At 46.4% G+C, this 5,111-nt stretch overlaps 1 long non-coding RNA gene across 1 annotated transcript; it reads left to right on the top strand.

Annotated features, from left to right (window-relative positions):
• The first annotated feature begins 2,189 nt into the window (after positions 1–2,189).
• Positions 2,190–4,662, top strand: LOC125804864 (uncharacterized). The gene is made up of 2 exons (XR_007441085.1): positions 2,190–2,577; positions 3,569–4,662. It is a non-coding gene; the product is annotated as an uncharacterized LOC125804864 (long non-coding RNA).
• The last annotated feature ends 449 nt before the right edge of the window (positions 4,663–5,111 follow it).

Raw genomic sequence — 5,111 nt, 5'->3', positions numbered from 1 at the left:
GGTATGTGTGGGGTGGAGTGTGTGTGGTGTGGGGTATGTGAGCTGTGGAGTGTGTGTGGTTTAAAGTGTGTGTGGTGTGGGGTTTGTGTGGTGTGGATTGTGTGTGGTGTGGGGTATGTGTGGTTTGAAGTGTGTGTGGTGTGGGGTATGTGTGGTGTGTGGGGTGGAGTGTGTTTGGTTTGGGGTATGTGTGGTGTGGAATGTGTGTAGGGTGTGGTGTGGAGTGTGTGGAGTGTGGGGTGTAGACTGTGTGTGGTGTGGGGTGTGTGGTGTGTAGTGTGTGTGGGGTGGAGTGTGTTTGGTGTGGGGTATGTGTGGTGTGGAATGTGTGTAGGGTGTGGTGTGGAGTGTGTGTAGTGTGGGGTGTAGACTGTGTGTGGTGTGGGGTATGTGTGGTGTGGAGTGTGTGGGGTGGAGTGTGTTTGGTGTGGGGTATGTGTGGTGTGGAGTGTGTGGTGTTGTGTGAATTGTGTGTTGTATGTGTGGGGTGGAGTGTGTGTGGTGTGGGGTATGTGAGCTGTGGAGTGTGTGTGGTTTAAAGTGTGTGTGGTATGGGGTTTGTGTGGTGTGGATTGTGTGTGGTGTGGGGTATGTGTGGTTTGAAGTGTGTGTGGTGTGGGGTATGTGTGGTGTGTGTGGTGGAGTGTGTTTGGTGTGGGGTATGTGTGGTGTGGAATGTGTGTAGGGTGTGGTGTGGAGTGTGTGTAGTGTGGGGTGTAGACTGTGTGTGGTGTGGGGTGTGTGGTTTGTAGTGTGTGTGGGGTGGAGTGTGTTTGGTGTGGGGTATGTGTGGTGTGGAATGTGTGTAGGGTGTGGTGTGGAGTGTGTGTAGTGTGGGGTGTAGACTGTGTGTGGTGTGGGGTATGTGTGATGTGGAGTGTGTGGGGTGGAGTGTGTTTGGTGTGGGGTATGTGTGGTGTGGAATGTGTGTAGGGTGTGGTGTGGAGTGTGTGTAGTGTGGGGTGTAGACTGTGTGTGGTGTTGGGTGTGTGTGTGGTGTGGACTGTGGAGTTTGTGTGGTGTGGAGTGAGTGTGGGGAGTGGACTGTGTGTCGTGTGGTGAGTGAGTGGAGTGTGTGTGGTGTGGGGTGTGAAGTGTGTGGTGTGGGGTATGTGTGGGGTGGAGTGTGTGTGGTGTGGGGTATGTGTGGTTTGAAGTGTGTGTGGTGTGTGTGGTGTGTGGACTGTGTAGTGTGGTGTGTATGTAGTGTTGTATTGGTTCTAGTGTGGGTTGTGTTCAGCAGTCTCTTCTCCATACAGATACAGTACTGAGGAGCAGGGCAGAGAGGGGGGCCGTGCGCAGGATCGGCTGGTGTGTGTGAGAATTGGGTCTTTTTGTTGTCTTGTGAATTTCGAGGTTCTAGCTTGAAAATTGTGACTTTTACAGCAGTTTGAAAAAAGTGTGAATGGAAGTCTATGGGGAAAAAAGTGACTTTGACGGAACCGTGCTAGAACCCTGGTTCTCCGATCGCTTAGAAAAGCACAAGCAACTTAAGTGGCTATGGGTTCTACCATCCTGTGAAGTTTGGTGGTTCTAGCTCGAAAACTGTAGGAGGAGTAGCGTTGAGAAATTTTAGCGTAGAATAATAATAATAACTAGAAAAGGAAAGTTCGATAACGAACTTTAAGTTGGCTTGGAAAAGTACGTTAAATAGTTAAATAACGTTGAATAGTTAAAATGGTTGCTAAGATATTTCTGTCTAAAGCGTGTGAAGAGTGGTTGCTATGCTGTTGACTTTCGGCTAAATGTTGAAGTCCAAAAAGTTTTGGCTAACATGGTGAAAAGCTTATAATTATCTTATAAAGTAAAGTGTTGCTAAGTGGTTGCTAGGTAGTTGCTAGGCAGTTGCTAATGTAGTCCACATCGTTGCTTAGTGCTTGCTAATTGGTTGCTAGGCAGTTGCGAACATATTCCAGGTGGTTGCTAAGCTGTTGCTAACTTGTTGCTAGGCAATTCCTAACATATTCCAAATGGTTTTTAAGTGGTTATTAGGCAGTTTCTAATATTTTCCAGGTGGTTGCTAACTGGTTGCTATGGTATCTGGGGTGGTTGCTAAGGTGTTGCTAGGTGGTTGCTAAGGTGTTGCTATGGTATCTGGGGTGGTTGCTAAGGTGTTGCTAGGTGGTTGCTAGAGGGTTGCTAGGTGGTTGCTAAGGTGTTGCTATGGGATCCGGGGTGGTTGCTAAGGTGTTGCTATGGTATCCGGGTTGGTTGCTAAGGTGTTGCTAGGTGGTTGCTAAGGTGTTGCTATGGTATCCAGGGTGGTTGCTAAGGTGTTGCTAGGTGGTTGCTAGGGTGTTGCTAGGCGGTTGCTATGGTATCCAGGGTGGTTGCTAAGGTGTTGCTTGGTGGTTGCTAAGGTGTTGCTAGGTGGTGGCTATGGTGTTGCTATGGTATCCGGGGTGGTTGCTAAGGTGTTGCTAGGTGGTTGCTAAGGTGTTGCTATGGTATCCAGGGTGGTTGCTAAGGTGTTGCTAGGTGGTTGCTAGGTGGTTGCTAGGGTGTTGCTAGGTGGTTGCTAAGGTGTTGATTTGGTATCCAGGGTGGTTGCTAAGGTATTGCTAGGTGGTTGCTAAGGTGTTGCTAGGTGGTTGCTAAGGTGTTGCTATGGTATCCGGGGTGGTTGCTAAGGTGTTGCTAGGTGGTTGCAAGGTGGTTGCTAAGGTGTTGCTAGGTGGTTGCTAGGGTGTTGCTAGGTGGTTGCTAAGGTTTTGCTAGGTGGTTGCTAAGGTGTTGCTATGGTATCCAGGGTGGTTGCTAAGGTGTTGCTAGGTGGTTGCTAAGGTGTTGCTATGGTATCCGGGGTGGTTGCTAAGGTGTTGCTAGGTGGTTGCTAAGGTGTTGCTATGCTATCCTGGGTGGTTGCTAAGGTGTTGCTAGGTGGTTGCTAGGCAGTTGCTAAGGTGTTGCTATGGTATCCTGGGTGGTTGCTAAGGTGTTTCTAGGTGGTTGCTAAGGTGTTGCTAGGTGGTTGCTAAGGTGTTGCTAGGTGGTTGCTAAGGTGTTGCTATGGTATCCGGGGTGGTTGCTAAGGTGTTGCTAGGTGGTTGCTAGGCGGTTGCTTAAGTGTTGCTATGGTATCCGGGGTGGATGCTATGGTGTGGTTGCTAAGGTGTTGCTAGGTGGTTGCTAAGGTGTTGCTATGGTATCCAGGGTGGTTGCTAAGGTGTTGCTAGGTGGTTGCTAAGGTGTTGCTATGGTATCCTGGGTGGTTGCTAAGGTGTTTCTAGGTGGTTGCTAAGGTGTTGCTAGGTGGTTGCTAAGGTGTTGCTATGGTATCCAGGGTGGTTGCTAAGGTGTTGCAAGGTGGTTGCTAGGTGGTTGCTAGGGTGTTGCTAGGTGGTTGCTAAGGTGTTGCTATGGTATCCAGGGTGGTTGCTAAGGTGCTGCTAGGTGGTTGCTAAGGTGTTGCTAGGTGGTTGCTAAGGTGTTGCTATGGTATCCGGGGTGGTTGCTAAGGTGTTGCTAGGTGGTTGCAAGGTGGTTGCTAAGGTGTTGCTAGGCGGTTGCTAAGGTGTTGCTATGGTGTCTAGGACATTTGCTAAGGTGTTGCTAGGTGGTTGCTAAGATGTTGCTATGGTATCTGGGGTGGTTGCTAAGGTGTTGCTAGGTGTATCTAACTGGTCGCTAGGCAGTTGCTACCATTTCTAAAGTGGTTGCTAAGCAGTTGCTAGGCAGTTGCTAACGTTTTCCAGGTGGTTGCTAAGGTGTTGCTATCTGGTTGCTAGGCAGTTGCTAACGTATTACACATGGTTGCTAAGTGGTTGCTAGGCAGTTGCTAATGTTTTCCAGGTGGTTGCTAAGGTGTATCTAACTGGTTCCTAGGCAGTAGTAGATAAAAAGAAAGAGTGTTAAATGTAGAAGTACAGAAAAAGGGAGAGCCTGAAATAGAGAAGTAGAGAGAAAATCAGCGTGAGAAGTAAAGAAAGAACACCCGAGAATGTGAGAAAAAGAGTGACAAGTAGAGAGAAATATTGAGCGAGAGAAAGAGAATTAGGGAAAAAGAGAGATCGAGAAATAAAGAAGTAGAGAAAGAAAGAGGATGTAGTAGAGAGATAGATAGAAAGAGAAAGCAAGACAGAAAAGTAGAGTGAAAGAGAAGTAGAGAGAAGAGCGAGAAATAAAGAGAGAGTAAGAGAGAAATAGAGAAATAGAAAAGTAGAAAGAAAGAGACATAGAAAAGTAGAGAGAGTGAGAAAGAGAGAGTGAGAAATAGAGAAGTAGAGAGAGAGTGAGAAAGAGAGAGTGAGAAATAGAGAAGTAGAGAGAGTGAGAAATAGAGACGTAGAGAGAGAGTGAGAAAGAGAGTGAGAAATAGAGAAGTAGAGAGAGAATGAGAAATAGAGACGTAGAGAGAGAGTGAAAAAGAGAGTGAGAAATATAGAAGTAGAGAGAGTGAGAAATAAAGAGAAATAGAGACGTAGAGAGAGAGTGAAAAAGAGAGTGAGAAATATAGAAGTAGAGAGAGTGAGAAATATAGAAGTAGAGAGAGAGAGTGAGAAATAGAGACGTAGAGAGAGAGTGAGAAATAGAGACGTAGAGAGAGAGTGAGAAAGAGTGAGAAATAGAGAAGTAGAGAGAGTGAGAAATAGAGACGTAGAAAAGAGTGAGAAAGAGAGAGTGAGAAATAGAGAAGAAGAGAGAGAGTGAGAAATAGAGACGTAGAGAGAGAGTGAGAAATAGAGAAGTAGAGAGCAAAAGAGAGAGTGAGAAGTAGAGAGCAAAAGAGAGAGTGAGACAGAGAAGTAGAGAGCAAACGAGAGAGTGAGAAGTAGAGAAGTAGAGAGCAAAAGAAAGAGTGAGAAATAGAGAAGTAGAGAGAGAGAGTGGGAAAGATAGAGTGAGAATTAGAGAAGTAGAGAGAGAGTGAGAAAGAGAGAGTGAGATAGAGAAGTAGAGAGAGAGTGAGAAATAGAGTGAGAAATAGAGACGTAGAGAGAGAGTGAGAAAGAGAGTGAGAAATAGAGGAGTAGAGAGCAAAAGAGAGTGAGAAATAGAGAAGTAGAGAGCAAAAGAGAGAGTGAGAAGTAGAGAAGTAGAGAGCAAAAGAAAGAGTGAGAAATATAGAAATAGAGAGAGAGTGGGAAAGAGAGTGAGAATTAGAGAAGTAG

Source organism: Astyanax mexicanus, chromosome 10 (genome assembly GCF_023375975.1).
Source record: "Astyanax mexicanus isolate ESR-SI-001 chromosome 10, AstMex3_surface, whole genome shotgun sequence".
Lineage (NCBI taxonomy): Eukaryota > Metazoa > Chordata > Actinopteri > Characiformes > Acestrorhamphidae > Astyanax > Astyanax mexicanus.
The sequence above is the reverse complement of the archived record's forward strand: the minus strand, read 5'-3'. Positions and strand labels throughout refer to the sequence as shown.